The sequence below is a fragment of the Cnephaeus nilssonii genome, assembly GCF_951640355.1.
Source record: "Cnephaeus nilssonii genome assembly, chromosome: 22".
Classification (NCBI taxonomy): Eukaryota; Metazoa; Chordata; class Mammalia; order Chiroptera; family Vespertilionidae; genus Cnephaeus; species Cnephaeus nilssonii.
Window position 1 is genome coordinate 24,705,669 of NC_137093.1, and position 19,335 is coordinate 24,725,003.

Below are 19,335 nucleotides of genomic sequence, written 5' to 3' on the forward strand. Positions count from 1 at the left end.
TTTTTCTCCCTGTGTTATCTACAATAATAATCTGCTTTGTGTTGATATTTACTACTGTGTTGCTGACAATTACCTGAAAGAGAAGTTGGGGTGCTTCACTGGGCTGGAAAAAGTTTAGCTAAATAAAAATCAGGTCTCATTAAACAAGTTTATTCTATATATATAAAAGGCTGAGTTGACTCACACATGCGCGATACATATAAAGCTCTTGCTGGCACCAATCACATGCGTGTATTTTGATCTGAATTTGGTTGACACTTCTATTACAGAGAAAGGGAGAATAGTGATATTAAAATATTTCTTCTAATTAATTTCCTTTCAATGTGCACGAATCCGTGCACCTGGACACTAGTGTCAACAGAACATGGAACTTGGTTGTATGGTTCATAGGTAATTTTTTTCTTAGACTAGAGGAGCTAGAATAGAATAGAATTGTAACCTTCCAAAGGAAAAGTAAAATGGCTTCTGCTAGGCTGCTACACAGGCAAGGCTTTTGCTCTATTTAAGAAAAATGAAAAGTGAAGGCTTACACACAAGGTTAAGAGAGATGTAATTTCTGGTTCTCATCTCAGAACAAGTCTTACTTCCTTCTGTGGCCACCTTAATGGCAACCCCACTGGCTCAGGGCTCCACTTTCAAATGCATTATCCCACATTTTTACAAGTCAGCATTTTAAAACTCCTTTTTTAGTGCATTTTAATATCTATGGCAACTTCCACCCATGCTGAGCTGCCTGCCTGGGCTGTCCAAGCTATTGTTTTTTTGGTTCCATGGTTCAAGTTGCATAGATTTTGAGCAGTCTACACAGTCTATTTTTCCCTTATATTTTCAATGTACAATTTTGTAGAATATACATATATCATGTTATAGTAAAATGCCTGATGATTCACAGTCACTAGCACAGTACCTTGAATAGAACACTTAATGGTTTGCATGTAATTATGAAACATTTTACTTTGCCATTGTCCCCATGATATTAAATGTAAAATCCAAAATCTGGGATTCCTAAAAACCCTCATCCCCAAATAAGGAATCAGTCCTTCCCTGCTAAGGTCGCTATGTATCATACCAAAATCACTCCTTAAATTAAACAGCTTATGCTGATACAAGATACAACTCGCTGTTATAAAAAGATCTAATTTGCAACAATGTCAGAATGACTCTCAAACCCCAATAAGCAATGTGACGACCTCTCTGCTTGGTGATTCTGAACTTCTCGACAAAATGAATGGAAAAACTGAGACAAACAGGGACAGTTTCTATTCACTTTCACAGCTGCTTGGGCTACTGCCCAATCTCCATAATGAGGGTGATCTCTTGCTTTGTTTCCATGAAACCTATAGCATGTAGAACACATAGCATTTCAATAGTGCAGGCTTCAGGATATTATATTGTTCCTGGTTGTTCGATATTTTGTCTCTCTCCTCCTCAGAATAGTCAGGTACACATTGGAGCTGTAACAGTGACTCCTACTGAACCAGCTAAATGATCTACTTACTGTAAACAAGATCAATAACCAACTTTTCACTTTAAAGTGAAAGCCTCCACACTTTCATCTTTAATTTCAGGTCCCCAGGCAGGGACTTGAGTTTCAATTAAAAAACTTGGAGATCAGAAGTACATTGTACTATATTCTCAATCAGGCCTGACAACACTCCTTTAACCCAATTTGGAGAAGTGCACATGTATGTGCATATTTTCATGGGAAGAGTAACATGATTTGTTTTTCACACACACACAAATCTACCATACATAATTTTTTAAAAAAGAGCAAATCAATTTTCCTTCCTTTCACACTCTCTTCCTCTTTCTTTCTTCTTGAGGGAGGCAACTGTGGTGCCTGAAAATATTCTCCTTTATAAAACAGCAACAATCCCAATATTCATTGTTATTGTATATTTATATAAATCCTCTGTAAATAACCCCTATGTCCTTGGAGGGATATTTTACCCCTGACATAATGCTGATCAACCAAAATATTTACATTACAAAATATATCCAAACAAAACCATGCACCCAAGACCTAATCACCATTTGGATATGAACAGTGGCTTATCTTGCATCAAAGCAGGCAAAATAAAAAAAGTCACTGGTAAATTTCATATTTTTTAGAATCTGAGAAATATGCACAACTATGGCTAATGCAGACAAATAATAAAGCACCTTGAAATTATAATTCTAGGACCTAAATCCTAGAATTCTAAAATATCATTCTGAAGGTATTTTAAAATCAGATATTCCAACCACCTCATTTTTACGTAAGAAAATTAAATTTCATACTGAGGAAGTAACTGGTCTAAGGTCACAATGCTGTAATTCCAAGTCCGCTGATTCTTAAGCACCATGATTCCTCTTCTCACAGCTTAAAAATATACATTTTTTTAAAGCAGATTTTGAAATAAATTGAAGCACTGGTAGAAGATAATTGATAGGAACTTTTTGCAGGTTTCTGAAATGTATATGTTAATTTCGCAACTATACTTGTTAGTTACCTGTGTTTTCTTATTATTAATTGTTTCATATTTGTAACACCAAGATGACATTCCTTTGCAACTCAAACAATTTTGGCAGCCTTTCCATCCATTGGGATATACTCAGCAAAAATATGCTACATTAAATATTCATTGAAGTAGAGTCATTAGGGAGGCAAATTCATTGGGGAAACAACAAATTAATAATAGTAACACTTATTAAGTACTTAAGTACCAGCCACTGTAATAAGTGCTTTACATTTACTACCTAATTTAACCTTTACCAACCCTAGGAGGTGGGCATTATTAATATCACCACTTTATGGATGAGGAAACTAAAGTACAGAGATTAAATAATAGCAGGATGGACTACCAACTAGTAAACTGCAGAGGAAGGATTCTGTGCCAGGCATTCCAGCTCTAGAGCCCATTTTTTAAACCAGTATACACAGGGCCTCTCTATAAGGAAATCATACATTCCATAAGAAAATATATTTCTTGATTAGCTGAAAGTTGAAAGATTAACTAGGCTATACTGCATTTCATAAAGTAATAACGTAGCAATGAATGATATACATGAATGTTAAGTAGCAATACTAGGTATCAGATAGTCTAAAAGAAAAACTTGACCTTAGGGAAGTAGAATTTCTAAAGACTGACACATCAAAGAACAAAGTATGTGTGTAATTTGGTGATTACATGTTCCACAAATAGACAAAAGAGATTTCACTAGCTCAAAGAAAGCCAAAGCCAAAGGTTACATTCTCCCACAGAAAAGAAGAGAGACTCTGATCGATGGGCCCTAACTGAACATGGCCCAAATGATGCCTGGCAGGAAAAAAAGTCTGTCCATCGGTTGGCTGTTCACACTTGGCATGTAGCTCACCTGGTAACGGCTGCAATTCAGACTTATCAGTTGGTGAATGCAAGTGTTAAACAAAGCCTACAGCAGCAGCCCAGACCACTTCCTTCCCCCCTCCCTTTTTTAATGAAGCCACAAATTCAGTGGAGTCTGGAGATTTAAATTCTAATCATTTTCCCTCTGCCCTTTAACATCGGTGCTCCCAAGGGAACCTTTACTTTCAAGCATTACTATTCTAGGCCCCTGAATCAATAACCCACAGCTCTAAAAGGCAAGAATGCCAAGTAAATGCTGTTCTCTCTCTCTCTCTCCCCCATCCCAATTAAAGAAAATGAAATCTATAAGGCTGTGGAAGAGCCTCAAATTGACATACCATAATAATAAAAACCACTCAGAATATCTCAAATCAGACTAAACAAATGCTGCACGCCACATGCACACAGCAGCCATGCAATAATCCAGCTGACTGCATTAAGGAAGAATGCTTCTCAGAAGAAGCCACCTAAAATCTCTGACTGTCTTTTTGTCTCTGCTCCCCATTTAAAGCCACCAGAAGCACCAAACACTCCTTGTTCCTCTGTACACAGGGTGAGATCTACCAGCCCACAGCTGAGCCTCTGCAGAGCTGATGCCACTTTGCACAGAAGAGATTGGCTATGTGGCAAAACAATCCAATATTAAGAACAAAAATAATTTAAAATTTCAATGTAATGAATATTTATTTACTATTTTTTATATGCCAAACACTGAGCCACATGTTAGGAATAAAGTAAAGGAAGAAGAAAAAATCCAGTCCAAATTATGTTACAATAATATTACTGTCTAGTAAGGCAAAGAGACAAGCAAACAAAAATCCCTTACAATTCTTAAACCTTTCATAACATTATAAAAAGTGTTATAAGATGTTTTATCCTTTATACCTCACTGATCCTCACAACAGTCCTGAAGTAGGTACGACAGTTCTTACACTCCCCTCTTAAGATACGAGAGCACAAATTCAGAGTACAGATTTGCTATGAATAGAGAGGCAAGAGGAGTAACACACCACAAGGCTAGTGCCAAAGACAGAGTGGATTAACAGAACCACAAATACTGTTGCATTGTAATTTTATGAGCGAGCACAGCCACGTAGACAACAGTTCTAAGAGCAGAACAGTGCAGAAAGAGTGACCAAGTGAAATATATCAACCAAGATGCTTTTATAGATGCCAAGACTTGGTGATACTCTAAAATAACTGTACTGAATTTTTACTGGTTTGTTTAGTGCTGTTTTGAGATTTTATCCCCTTCAATTATGTCACCAAAACTCAATTAGAAAATGTGCCACAAACATAAAAACTAAGAAACATTGACTTAAGAACACAGAGCAAATAAGGAGTGGCACAGAACCAAGTTTCTGATCTCAGTCAGTGCTTTTTCTACTGTAAAACAGCGTCTCAGGCTGTCCAAAGGAAATCCAGGTCACGTGAATTTCACTTTGGAGACTCCTCTAATACCCAGAGGCCTTTCAACCCAGGATCCCTGCATATATCCCAAGTCTCAGATATCCCCCAAAATAACCCCTAGAATCCCCACACACCCTCAGAATTTGTGAACCAGGCCTGAACATTGTAAGGGCACCACACTGGATGCCCTTTTTAGACCCAATCCTCAAGGTGACACCAGTTGTCCCAGGAATAAGTGGCCCCAGAAACACAGATATTGTAAGGTGCAGTATAAACCTTGTCTGGCTAGAACACTGGTCCCATGCTAAAGGTGGTTCTAGTGTATAAAGCCTGGCCCAAAAATGCAAGCCACACATATCTGGGTAATTTTGACTATTACATTTTTCACTTCAGGTACTGACTTTGGAACCTACTTCCCAAGTAGGATACAACTTCATAATAACGTTTTTCTCAAAGTAAACATGACTTCCCTACCACTTGAGTATCTAGCCTTTTGCCAATATTTCCTCTTCTAATTCCAGTTTATCATTTCTGTATCTTTCTTCCTACTCCAGCTTACAAAAAAAAACCTGCAATAGCTGGTTCAAATATAATGTGATTTTTTTAAAGCTTAAATATGGACTAAAGAAATCAAAACCATTTTTTTTAGTTTCTAACTTTAGTGATTTAGCAATCAAAATTCATTGCATTGCTCATGATCCTAATATATGATGCACGTCAACTCTGCCAGACTTGTTCATTTTAAAGCCAACTGTCTCCTGTCAGCTTTTGTTTGAAATGTCTTAACTCCTGGGGATTTCAGCCAAACTCTTAATACCATGAACTCTGCATTATCTCTGTAAAATTTAAATCCCAAGATGACTTCCCAGGGGGGAAAAAAGAGGAACAATTGTAATAATCTGAACAATAAAGATTCATTAAAAATATATTTTTTTTAAAAAAAGAAGGAAAAAAAAAAGATGACTTCCCAGCCACCCAGCTCATTTTTTTAGCTCTATCTACTATATCTGGGTATAATCTGAAAATCAAAATGAATATTATCACTCTAAAACATAATTAGAAAAGTAAATTTCTCAAAATCATACAAATTGATAAATTTATCTTAAATATTATCAGTTAAAAGATAAGTTTGGGCTCTGGCCTGCGTGGCTCAGTTGGTTGAGCGCCACCAAAAGGTCAGTGCACCAAAAGGTTGCCAGTTTGATTCCTGGTCAGGGCACATGCCTGGGTTGTGGGCTCAATCCTGGGTAGGGGATGCACATGAGGCATCCAATCAATGTTTTTTTTCCCTCTCTCTCTCCCTCCTCCCTTTCTGTCTCTCTAAAATCAATTTTAAAACATATTTTTAAAAAAGATAACAAGATGTTTTTTTTATTCTTGATGTTTTATATTATCAAATCACTGTATTTAAACCTTTAAGGCACTCAGTACCTTGTCTTACCTCACCTGCCCCCACACTGTTATCTTCATGTACAATCAAAAGGAGACTCTACGAGATATTCCTCTTCAATAGTCAATTTTGAAAACAGCCTTCTATGATAATAGAAGCATGTGCATTAATAACATTAGAAAATACAGATGAGCAAAAAATCTTTAAATAAACTTTCACATTATCATCATCCAGAGATCAGCAGTGCTAATTTAACATCTTGATGTATATCCTATTAAGTCTCTTCCTTTGTCCCATACACACATATTCAAACACATTTTCACAAAAATAACATTTTATTCAACATACTCTTCTGAAACCTGGTTTTTTAAAACCTTCATCTTTTTATTCCAGTAACATTGTATCTCATCTAATACCCAGACCAAATTTGATATCCCAGATAGATCACAGCTGGTTTGTCCAAATTAGCATCAAAACTAGAATCATAAACCATTTTTTACTTTAAGCTGCTCTCCCAAGCCATGAATGACCTGCCTTCTTCCCTTTACCAATCTGCATACCTTAAGTCCAATATCTCAAAAAGTGCCAGGACTCCTCCTCTAAGTCCCAAAATGCATATAGCTTACTGGTCAAGTTCCTTAAACTTGTCCAAATTTAAAGCCTGATTTCAATACTAATTAAACTTAAATATGGGCTCCGAAGGATACAGCTCTTTATCAATGCTGATGCACTGTAGACTGAAGTCTTCTGTTTAACCCCTGCAATGGTAGAGTGGGAAGAGCAAACACAATACCACCACTTTATATGAGTTTGTCATAGGAAGCAGTGGGGTGGTAGGCTTAGGGGAACATGTTTCAGTAGCAGGGGTAGACGGATGAAGGAGAAAAGTTCCTGGTTTCAGCACTGAATAATGCCTAACATGGTGACAGGAGACACAGTGCCTACAAGCACTGTCATTTTTAAAGCTCAGAAAATCAGTTCATTAAAAATTCTGTGGTGGCACATGTGAAAATAAGAGCTATTAATCCTTTCCTTTACCTGAAATCACCCCAGAGTGTTAAATAACTCACTCCATAATTCATTCTGATTATAACATGTTGTTAGTTTGTGATCTTCAATAACATGTTAAAAACTCTGCTTTCTGGGCTCCTATGACTTAGAAGTTTTACAACCACTTCTTTGTAGACCTGTCTGTAATTTTTTTTTCATCTTAAAGAACATAAGTATAGAAATTGTGCAGCACACCTGTGTCAAATCCAGGTTCAAATCCCAGATCACTGCAGGTACTGCCTAATTCTATGATCACCAGCAAGTTGCCGACCCAGTCTCAGACTGTTTCCTCCCCGATAAAACAGTCATTCTAACGCCCTCTTGCAGTGTTGTTAACACATGAAATAAGTAATGGTGTCAGTGCAGTGTCTAGCACATAAGAGGCACTCAGTAAATGGGGGCTATTATTATCATTAGTGTTAATACCTTTCTCCAATTTGTCTATGCCTTTGTTTTAGCAAAACTGGAAAAGAATTTCAAAAGTTTTATGCCCAATCATGCCTTACAAACAATAAATCAGATGTTCTTTTTATTGTAAGTCTAATTATTTTGGGGGCACAGACTAGTGAGAGGTCTATACAACTTATATACAATTTCCTCATTTCCAGACGGTAATTTATGGAAGTTGTCAATCTCAGAGGTTATAGATACTGTGCTTTTAAGTCTTAACTGTACATCAATCTGTTATTAAGTAAACCAAAGAGATACACAAAAGTTCACCAACAGACTCTTGCCAAACGTACCAGAAGAAACACAGAATACAATCATTGCTCTTTACTACTGGCCAATCATCTACTGTCCCTGGTGCTAGATCCCCAACATGACTACTACAAGGCTAACACATGGAAAAACAACTGGTAAAACATTTTGACCTATCTGGCTATGAAAAAAGCTGTTATCCCCTTATATTAGTGATACTAAGGTCCAAAGGGGGATGTAGCAGTGAATGGCCAGATGGATTCCACAGTGACAGTTCAACTCACTAAGTGGACAACTGCCCCGATTCCTTGTTAAATATGACACCAAGTTCTCAAGTCAAAGCATGGTTAACATTTGTTCACGTTACCCCCTGTTTAGGCCCTTTGTACAGATACTACCCTAAGTCAGCTATCTCCATAAAGGCCCATTTTGTTCTTCCTCAGCTACCGTGCCCAAGTGCTTCCGGAGAAGCAGTAAATCAGGGCCTCTTTGACTCCCAACATACGTGGCAGCCAATCTGAATTGTAAATAGCATCCTATCTCTCAAATGCCCAACCTTTTCTGCTTTACATCTAGCAAGGTATGAGAGGCTGAGAGAGTATTAGACAGGTTTTACTTGGCTTCTTGCCATCAGAGGTAAACAACTTTGTGTGGTTTGAGAGAGTGATGGGTCTCATTTTGTCATGAAAACAATCTCTGAGCCATTCACACCATAGGTTTGAGAGGGTCAGCTGGAGCTGGGAAGGCAATAGAGAAGACAGACACTTCCTTTTTTAAATAAAGAAACATCTGTCCAAAAAACTTAAGTAACGAGCTTCCATCTTCACGTGACTATGACTTGGCTTTTGATCTCTTGGCTTCTAAAATGACAGGTCCCAGAAGCAAAAGAGACATAGCACTTCGTCTAACAAAAAGACATCCTGAATATGAATAAGATGAAGACAACTGGGATATATATATTGTTTTTAAGACATACACACAAAAAGGAAATGTTACAGATGTGGACCACTGTTCTACACACACTTGCTACCCTCTCCAAGGCCCAGCCTACCTATCAGCCCATCCTGTTCTCTCTTGCTGCTTGCTTCTCACTCAAAGCCTGTATCCCAGCACCAGACCCCTAGTTTCCTCTTTCTCTAGTCATTCTTTCTATCACCTCTCTCCCACCTATTCCTGGTTTTCTCTCCCACTATCTGCTCAGGTGTCCTTACATGACTTCTTACTAGGAACATAAACAATGGCATTATTATTAGCTGACAAAATCACAATGTTTGTTTTATGAAAAGTATCTAGGGAAGGCAGAGCTCTTAAGGAAGATGGAGTCTGAGGAGGCAAGGAAGATAATGATCACCACACAGAGTCAGAAAAGTATCAGACAGTGGTGATAGAATTTGTTTTCGGATTAACAAATGCCCAAGGACTGACAGAAGCAAGGGTTGATTAAATATTTTACTTTCTAATACCTCCTAAATACCTGGCAGTTTTTTCTGTTTGCCCATTAGTTTACCATATAATAGTGTGTATTCTCAAGACAGGAGACTTTAGTGATAACTCTGAATGCTGTGCAATTAATGAAGTCTTCATGAATGGTTTTCTTTTTTTAATTTATTGTTGGCTATATTACAGATGTCCGCCATTATTCTCCCTCTTTCTCCCTCCACCCAGCCCCACCCCACCACAGGCCTTCTTCACACTATTGTCTTGTGTTCATGGATTATGCACATGTGCATATATGTTCTTTGGTTAATCTCTTCCCGTCCCCTCCACCCCCTTCCCTCTGAGAGCTGTCATTCTGTTCCATGCACTCATGCCTCTGGACCTATTTTGTTCATCAGTTTATTTTGTTCATTAGATTCCACTATAAGTGAGATCATGTAATATTTGTCTTTCTCTGACTGGCTTATTTCATGCAGGGTTTTCTTGAAGAAGGTGTGATATACCTGGTATTTGATCTACAAAATTCTGTTGATTCTACTAAGTAAATCACATGTCAGTTTCTCATATAAAATTCAACATGCAAAAGTTTTTTTTAATGACTTTAACTTAATGTTTTGGAGACTTACAAAGAAAAACATCCCTATATGCCTAAGAACAGGCTCTATGTCCCTTCTCAAGACTTGGAATATGATTATGTAAAATAGATTAAAGTCTGTAGTAACATTGTTTCTTTCTTTTAGTCATTCACTTGACAAATATTAGTGAGTAAACCGCAATGTGTGAGCCATTATACTAGGCTCCCTGAGGGAAAAGAGAGTGGTCAGTCATAGAGCCTACCTTTAAGGCGAAGCATTTCTACAACATGTGTATAGAAATAGCTACAGCAGAAAGAACCAAGTATCATAAGAAGGATATAGGGAAAGCAATCTGAGAGGTCAGAGAAAGAAGAGACCAATTTCAGTTGAGGGACTTGTAGAAAAGACAGTGGTAGTAGATAGTTCAAACAAGAGGCTATTTAACCATGTACTTGCATTTCAGTTTCTGTGAACTTGACTGGGTAGCTAAATTTCCTGTGAAATGTACAAGTACTACATCTGTTGCTAGTATTCCTCTTCATAACATTTCTTCAGTTACTTCTTCCACTGATTGAAATGAAAATGTAAGAAAAAAACACAGGATTTAAGCTCTTGAATTATAATAAAGTTTGTAAAGGCACTAGACTACAAGCATAATTCACTCAGCTAACCCTCGTGTCTTTTGTGTCTGCTAGCAACAATCCCATAGCAACTAGAAAACACACTTATCTTATTAACAAGACTGGAATTATTTTAATTAGGTATCTCCACATGCACCAACTGTTAGAAATCAGACTGTTTTGAAACAGTTGTTAATGACTTCACTCGGCAAACGTTTTCCTGAGTTTCAGGAGGAAATCTCTGGTTGAGACAGATGGAGAAGAGCCTGGCCCTGCTGTGTAGCAGAGGGACGGCCTTGCGGACCTAGAAATGCATTTTCCACTGGGATCTAGCAAAACAATCCTAGAGACGCCCAGAAAGACCATCAGAAACTTTGGTAACATCTGCTACATTAAAAGTTCAAAACCTGGCACTAGTGAACATCTAATTACGGTCTGGGAAGAAATGCTTTATCTCAGAAACAAGTCTCTCAATTTCAGTCTCACAACACCTAATGAGAACATCAGGAGTCAAGATCTAACCTTAGTCTTCTGGTCAACCTGGGTGAGTTTAAGTTCTACCTCTACCAGACCCTTCCCTTGGACCAGAAACAGGACTCATAAGGAGTTCCATTACATGTTTCACTTCCTCTTGGGAATCAGGTTTTCAGTTTACTATGAATTCATAGAAAAGCTTTAAACCTTTGAAAAGGCTGTCAACAAATTTACAGAATATAAAAAGGGTCAGTTTTGCCCCTCTGAGGAGGCACATGCCCTAGAAAGTCTAACCTGTGTTAAAGAAGTATGTATGTGGCCTGCCTGAAGCAAGATGGAGATGTATTAAAAAAAAAAAAAAAAAAAACCTAAAAATTTTATGTTTTAGCAACTGGATAAATACTAATCCTTCTTGGTACTTCATAGGTGAGTCTAGCTACTTATTGAGAGCAAAAACGTCAAAAAATCGCATACTATTGTAAATTCATTTATCCTCACTTATTTTCTAGCCTAATTAGGAAGAAAAGCAATAGTTTTCTTCCAGCCAGTCTAGTCTTTTCCTATACCTGGGACAAATGATAATCCCAAGGTTTATGGTATTCTGGGCCTGGAATTTCTCCAAAGTTGTGATAAACAAATGCCTTTCCCTGGCATACCTGTCTGGCATTGCCCAGGCTCTTTGCGCTCCAAAGTTTGGGAAAATGAAAGAATTGTTATGTGCACATGCACACAAGCACACATAATGTTTTATATACAGTTTTGGTGTTTGGACAAGACAGAAACTGCCGAATCTCAGAGAGAAGGGGAAGCAGTAGGTGGGTGGGTGGGAAGAGATGAACCAATGAACTTGTATGCATATATGCATAACCCATGGACCAGACAACAGTGTGGTGAAGGCCTGGGGCCAGTGGGCGGGGGCGGGTTAGAAAGGTCAATGGGGAGGGAGTGAAATGAGGACTTATGTAATACTTTCAACAATAAAGTTTTTTTTCTAAAAAAAGACAATGCCTTCTGATTTCTATAAGGCTGAGGGTCAAGGTTTAGTAATCCACTCAACTGCTTCACTGATTACATTTTTCAGAGTTCTAATCTTATTTTACAAGAAAGAAAAACTTTCAGTTGTTACAAGGTATGATAACATCTTTAGTCCAGGTACTTTTGCAGTATAATATGCATTGTGAGTTGTACATATAACGAATACAAGGACTGAATCACTCTGGTGACAAATTTCTTATCTCTTTAGTTCTAGTTCTCACACAGCCAATCATTTCTTTTGGTCCTTGAGGGCCATTCTATTGGATCTGGTACAATGCCAAGTACCACAACCTGAGGAACTGAATTGAATGCCACAGAGTCAACATCCTCTCTAAGGGAAATTAGTTGGATAGAAAAGTTAAGGCCACAGGGTGTCAATTAACCCTTAGAATGACAAGTAGAGATATAGTTGCTTCAACTATAATAATGATAATATTCATTAAGAATATTCCAGAAAAGATGTTTATGAATTCTTAGTAATCTCTCCTAGATTTTGATTACATTATGGAAGAATTACTATAAACTCAGCTATAATTTCTGTTTTTCCTGTTTTGTAAACACATTTTTATAGAGTAGACCTAATTACTGTAATAAAATACTTAGAAGTGAACTTCCTAAAAGTTGCAAAGGATTGAAAAATAATAATAAAAGAAGTTCCTAAAACATCACTACTATGTGTGGCAAACAACTTTTCAGTCCCACCCATTTCCCAATGAGTTGTTTTAGTTCCTCGGGAAGAATGAAGAGATTGGATCAGGTGTCTTCTATGGTTGTTTCCATCTAGAAGGTTCCATAATTCTCAATGTAATGTTCCATTTCATAATGCATACAATCAGCAAACATTTGAGGAAAAAGTCCCAACTTTTATTAAAAAATCTTTATTTACTGATTGATTTTAGAGAGGGCGAGGGAGAAAGAGAAACACTGATTTGTTGTTCCATTTATTTATGCATTACTTGCTTGCTTCTTGCACGTGTCCTGACTGGAGACAAAACCCACAACATTGGCCTATGGGGATGACGCTCTAACCAACTGAGCTAGCCGGCCAAGGCCCAACTTATATTGTAAAAGTTCAGTCTTAAAGGCAATGCTTTCTATCTCTGTTCTGCAGCTGACCACAGGCCACCAAAATGCGTTGGAAATTAAACTGCAATTAAAATAGAGCTTTTCAAGCGAAACCTCAAACTCTGAAAGACAAGGTGAATAAGGAGATCTGCTTCTCATGTAGAGCAGAAGTTTTTACAAGTCACTTAAGAACGAGACAACAGAGTATTTCTTGCACAAAATTTCTTCAGATCATGTTTCATTATTCATTAAACTTGGAGCTGAATCCTTTCAGAGCTACTGCAGGGTAAAGAAATCAGTTTCAAGCTGCCAGCTGCAATTTATGACTCTTATCCTTGCTTCCTTGTCCTCCCTGAAATGTTATACAATATCCACCTTCAAGATTTGGGAGTTTCACTCCACCCTTCTCCTACTATGAAGAATTGGGAAGAAAAATAAAAATTGTTAAATAATATGGTTCTAAATTTAAAACTAAGACAGAGGTCACTCTCATAATTATGCCTATTGTTTAGCGGCTCCTATATTATTGAAGAGATGGAAAAAATACATTTTCAGGATCAAAGAAATCCAGTGTAGCCCTAGCCAGTTTGCTCAGTGGATAGAGCGTTGGCCTGCAGATTGAAGGGTCCCTGGTCCGATTCCAGTCAAGAGCATGTATCTTGATTACAGGTTCCCAGGGCATTATGGAGGCAACCAATCGATGTCTCTCACATCGGTGTTTCTGTCTCTCCCTCTCCCTTCCACACTCTCTAAAGATCAATGAAAAAAATATCCTTGGGTGAGGATTAAAAGAAAAAGAAAAAAAGAGCCTTAACAGGTTTGGCTCAGTGGATAAAGCGTTGGCGCACAGACTAAAGGGTCCCAGGTTCTATTCCGGTCAAGGGCAAGTACCTTGGTTGCAGGATCGACCCCAAATAGGGGGCGTGCAGGAGGCAGCTGATCAATGTTTCTTTCTCATTGATATTTCTAACTCTCTATCCCTCTCCCTTCCTCTCTGTAAAATCTATTTTTTTTTAATTTATATTAAAAAAAAAGAAATCCAGTGTAGAAAAAATAATTTAATAAACTAGCAAATAAAGTGAATATATGAGAGAATTCTTTCTTTTTTATAATCTTTTTGAAGAAAAAGAATTCCATCTTTAATGATGTAAACTTCATTATACTTTTTTTTTCATTAATAATTCTCCTCTCCTTGGATAGAATTAAAACAAAACAAAAAGATAATCTGAACAACTATTTCTAAAACAGTAATTTGGGTACGCTATTGGATAAGACCATTTTTACTCAATTCTTTTATTTTCAAGTTTATAAAAAAAAAGGGATGAACTAAATTCTCTTGCTTTACAGGTAAATTTTTAAATTTTCTAAGGAAAATTAGTTTAGAAGACATTAGTTTTTAAAAACATATTCAGATTAAGTTCTTCTAACAGAGTTTGGATAGAGGTGTCATATTTTTATGCTGTTTTGTCACCCTTAAAATGTCTCTCATGTCCAGCTGTAGTCAATGACAACTACACTTGGAAATCCTAGCTATCTGGATCCAAGAAAATCAACTGCAGAGTATTCAACTCTTAAAGGAAGCCATTCCCACTCACAGATCAGCCGTGTTTATCATATTTAGTAACCTAAAAGCAAGCTTCTTGCAATAGTCCACTCCCAATACACAGTCTTATAAATACTTTTGGTTCAGTAGATCAGCCTTATTTGTCCTCAGAACCTCAAAGAGAATCTGCAAATAAAGTGTTCCTCCTGCAAGAGCTCGTCAGAAAGAGTGCTCATAAGAGCACCATGCTCCTTGAGGACTACTAGTAAATGAGAACTACAACCTTTCCAAAAAAACAGACTTAAGACAGGAAAGTACTAGTTTCAAGCAACAATTGTATTGTCAGTTTAATGGCCTTTACCATTGGTGATCACCATTGGTTTCGAAGGCAGTGTAAGTAGTGCCTTAAAAAAGAATATTTCCACCTACTTTAGGAACTACAACTACTGCTAGGTAGCAGTATAGAGCAGGAACAAATGTTATACCTGAAACATTTAAGTTTTCCTTACAAGAAGATATGGAAAACAACCAAAACCAAAGTTCTTTGTTGTCAGTCTGAGATGTGATAACATAATTATAACACACAAATCTCCAAGATCCTGCTGTCCAAAAGTTCTAGAGCCTGCTGTAGTTATTGCAAAATCATCAAATATTTTAAAGCACTGTCATTTCAAAGTAATAAGAATAATACATGCCTGGCTGGCATGGCTCAGTGGCTGAGTGTCAATCTATGAATCAGGAGGTCACAGTTCGATTCCCAGTCAGAGCACATGCCCGGGTTGTGGGCTTGATCCCTAGTGTGGGGCATGCAGGAGGCAGCTGGTCAGTGACTCTCTCTCATCATTGAAGTTTCTCTCTCTCCCCCCCTTCCTCTCTGAAATCAATAAAAATACAGTTTTAAACGAATATAGTCGCATAAAAGTTATGAGAAGAGAATTGTAAGGCAAGTTCTAGAAGTAGGTTGACAAGTCACTAATCCTTATACCTTGGTTCTAGTTGGAGAGGAAAGCTGGGACTTCATGAGTCCCCCAAATACATCCCTTGATAAAGGACACAAGACTGACTTCAGACACCTGAAGATCTGTCATGCAGAAGATGAATGAAGACTGTGCCAGATGGACAGAATCAACATCTTAGTCCAGCTTCATTTACTCATTAGAACTACTGCAAAGTGCCTCAGGCAGTTAGCAAATCTTCCTGCTACCCCTTCTCCACAGCGACTTCTTTCCAGTTCATCTTCCATCGTGCAGCAAGAGAAAGACAGAGAGACAGAGAGAAAAGATGGTCAGGGTTCTCTGCCAAATTTGAAAAACATTTCTTGGATGTTCACTGGCTCCTAAACAAAACCAAAACTCCTTATCTTGGCATACAACGCCTTCACAATATGCCCCAATCTACCTTTTCTGCCTTGTCTCCTTATAATTTCCCACTAAACTCATTAAGATTCCACCACAGTTCAGCCAGCATGGTTCAGTGGTTGAGCTTCCACCTATGAACCAGGAGGTCATGGTTCGATTCCCAGTCATGGCACATGCCCGGGTTGAGGAGGCAGCCGATCTCTGATTCTCTCTCATCATTGATATTTCTCTCTCTCTCCCCCTCTCCTTTCCTCTCTGAAATCAATAAAAAAACAGATTCCACCACAGTGATCTTTTCCACCTACCAGGTATGCCAGGTGTTTTCAAAATTCTGTGCCAGATATACACTTCCCCCATCTGACAAAATTTTACCCCTCTTATTCTACTGCTCCTCTGTTCATTTCACAGTATTAGCACATACTGTGGTTTTCTATAATACTTTCTGTATTTAGAAATGGTGATACTTGGCGACAGGATAGGCAAGGAATGAATAGATCAGGTGGGCTGCAAGTGGACAGGAATACAAAACAGTTGTTGACAAACTTTCTCCATTTAATGTATTTTATCTAAACCATTGATTGCCAGCTTTTTGAAAAATGATTTCACTTGCTATATTATTTAGATCTCTAATGCCTGGGAGCACATTCAGGTAGGCTTCTATGAAGAATCCAGGCACCAGTGTGCCTAATGACTCCTTTAACATCAGACTATTTCTAGGCATCTGATGTATCATTGAAAAACAATGGGAACTGGACTTTATTTTCATGAAATACGGAGAGATAAAAAATTAAATGCTACAATGAACTCTGGTACTTATACTGATACCAGAAGCAGCCTGGAAGGCAGCCACAGGGGTGAAAGATAATCTATTTTGTTATAAGAAAACTTATTTCAAATGTTTAATGCGGGAGTATTGCCTATTCTTCAAAATACCTTGTCAAAATTATTTAGAATGCTAAAAAAACAAATTTATGTTTTCAGGAATTTTTAAGATTGAGGATTCAAAAAACCTGGGTAACTTCCCCCACCATTTCCATGAACTGTGTTCCAGTTCATAATGATACTGACTGGAGAATAAATGAAGGAGGACTATTTGCTTTGGGTTGTTCTAAAGCAAAGTACAATGACAGCCAAATGGCATTAAAACCAACTGAGAGGTAGAAAGCCAAGTTATCGTAAAGCTTTGGAGGCGATATTATAAATAATGAGGAGAATAAACTACTGACTAATTCAAACTCAGAAGCAATTATCTATTTAATTCACTATGAAACCCAGGCACATGTCAAAGCTTAGATGAGGTTAAACATTCTTCTTATTTTCACCTATTTCTGCCTGTCAATCATTAATATGTCATATCATTGTCTAATTGTGTGTGCTGTGCAGCACATCTGAATGGAGCCTTAATTTCTCTTCCAAGTAAAATGAGTACATAGAGAAAAAAGGCTGTATTCTGGCTTGATCTCCTTTGGTTGGAATTCACACCAGGAAATGACCTTTCAGAAACAAACACCCTGCACAGATGCAGCGCAGCTCTCTAGAGAGCAACAGTAAATCTAAAGTTGATCAGGGGAGTGCCCACAGGAAGGAATATTTGAAACATCTGGGATGCTAACAGCAACCCTCTAAAATAATGCAAGGTTGCCCAGCCGGTGTGGCTCAGTGGTTGAGTGTCTACCTATGAACGAGGCAGTCACGGTTCAATTCCCTGTCGTGTGGCACATGGCTGGGTTGCCGGCTTGATCTTCCGTGGAGGAGATGTGGGAGGTGGCCGATCGATGGTTAGCTCTCATCATTAATGTTTCTGTCTCTCTCTCCCTCTCCCTTCCTCTCTGAAATCAATAAAAATATTTTTTAAAATAAATAAATAAAGTCATGCTAGATGATGAAGAGTGTGGAGAGAGCCCAATGTCTTATGTTCAAAGGGGATGGTTCTTGTCAGACTAAAGTATCTCAGGATTGAAGTCAGTTCTGAGTTGAATACTGCACCCAAATTTGCCTATTCTGGGGAAAGCATTCTCACTGGAGACAATCCACTGGAGGCATGTGCTTCGGAGATGAAGGGGCACTGTAGACAATCGGGATGGAACAGGACAAGTACTGAAAAAGCCAAGATTGTTTGTCCAAACATTTATATTAGCAGTGGGGGAGGAAGAAGAATTGAAGAGAGAAGGACAAAACAGGGAGGTAAGCCAGTCCCTGAGGGAGGAAAAGTGAATATGCAATTATCTAAACACCAAAAGTGGAGCAAAATTCTGCTAAATGTCCAATAAATTCATAATCTGTATAGTTCAATTTCTAATTTTGTATAGAAACTTCAAGAAATGCCTTCATTTGAAATAAATGTAGTAAGCAATAATCAGTAAAATATTTACAACTTTTAAAAATATGCAAGCAGCCGGGCCAGTGTGCTCAGTGGTTGAGTGTTGATCTATGAACCAGGAGGTCACGGTTCAATTCCCGGTCAAGGCACATGCCTGGGCTCGACCCCATTGTGGGGTGTGCAGGAGGCAGCCAATCAATGATTACTTCTTTCATTGATGTTCTATCTCTCTCTCCCTCTCCCTTCCTAAAAAAGAAAACACACACACACACACACACACACACACACACACACACACACACATGCAATCAGGTCAGACAGACTTGACTTACTTTTAATATTTGAACTGCATAATTTGTTGAATTGGGGAGAGGGGGGACAAAGATCTAAACTGTATTCTACTAAAATATCTGAGACAGACTCTCAGTCTAATTCACAAGTTTAATTAAAATTGGCCTAATATGAGCAGTGCCAGATGGATTAAAAAGTGGTTCTGAGATCACACAGGAAAATGATAAAGGGAAACATGTTAAATGGGAGGAGGGTCTGCTGCATGTTCCAGGGTTGGTATTGAGTATGACTTTAATTAACACATTCCTTAAATGATAAGAGAAATGTAAGTTAATATCAGATAAATGGAATTCCCTTGAGATAAATAAGAGAAATTTTAAACAAAAAAATAATTACAGAAAAGTGGAATCCTGGCTGGGTAGCTTAGTTGGCTAGACCATCACCCTGATTATGCCAAGGTTGCAGGTTCCATCCCTGGTCAGGGCACATACAAGACTCAACCAATGAATACATAGATAAGTGGAACAACAAAGCGATGTTTCTCTTTCCCTCCCTCCCTCCCTCCCTCCCTCCTTCTCTCTCTCACACACAAGAAAAGTGGAGACTATTCTTTGGAGGCATGCAGATAAGCAATTATAATTTTTATTAGAAAAGATATATATGGTACAGATTTAAGAGAAAATATATCATTTTACTGAAT

The 19,335-nt window shown here is 37.9% G+C and overlaps 1 protein-coding gene across 5 annotated transcripts in view; it reads right to left on the reverse strand.

Annotated features, from left to right (window-relative positions):
* Window positions 1-19,335, reverse strand: part of TTC28 (tetratricopeptide repeat domain 28) — a 389,347-nt gene that overhangs the window by 261,267 nt on the left and 108,745 nt on the right. The gene's annotated exons all lie outside the window — the stretch shown is intronic.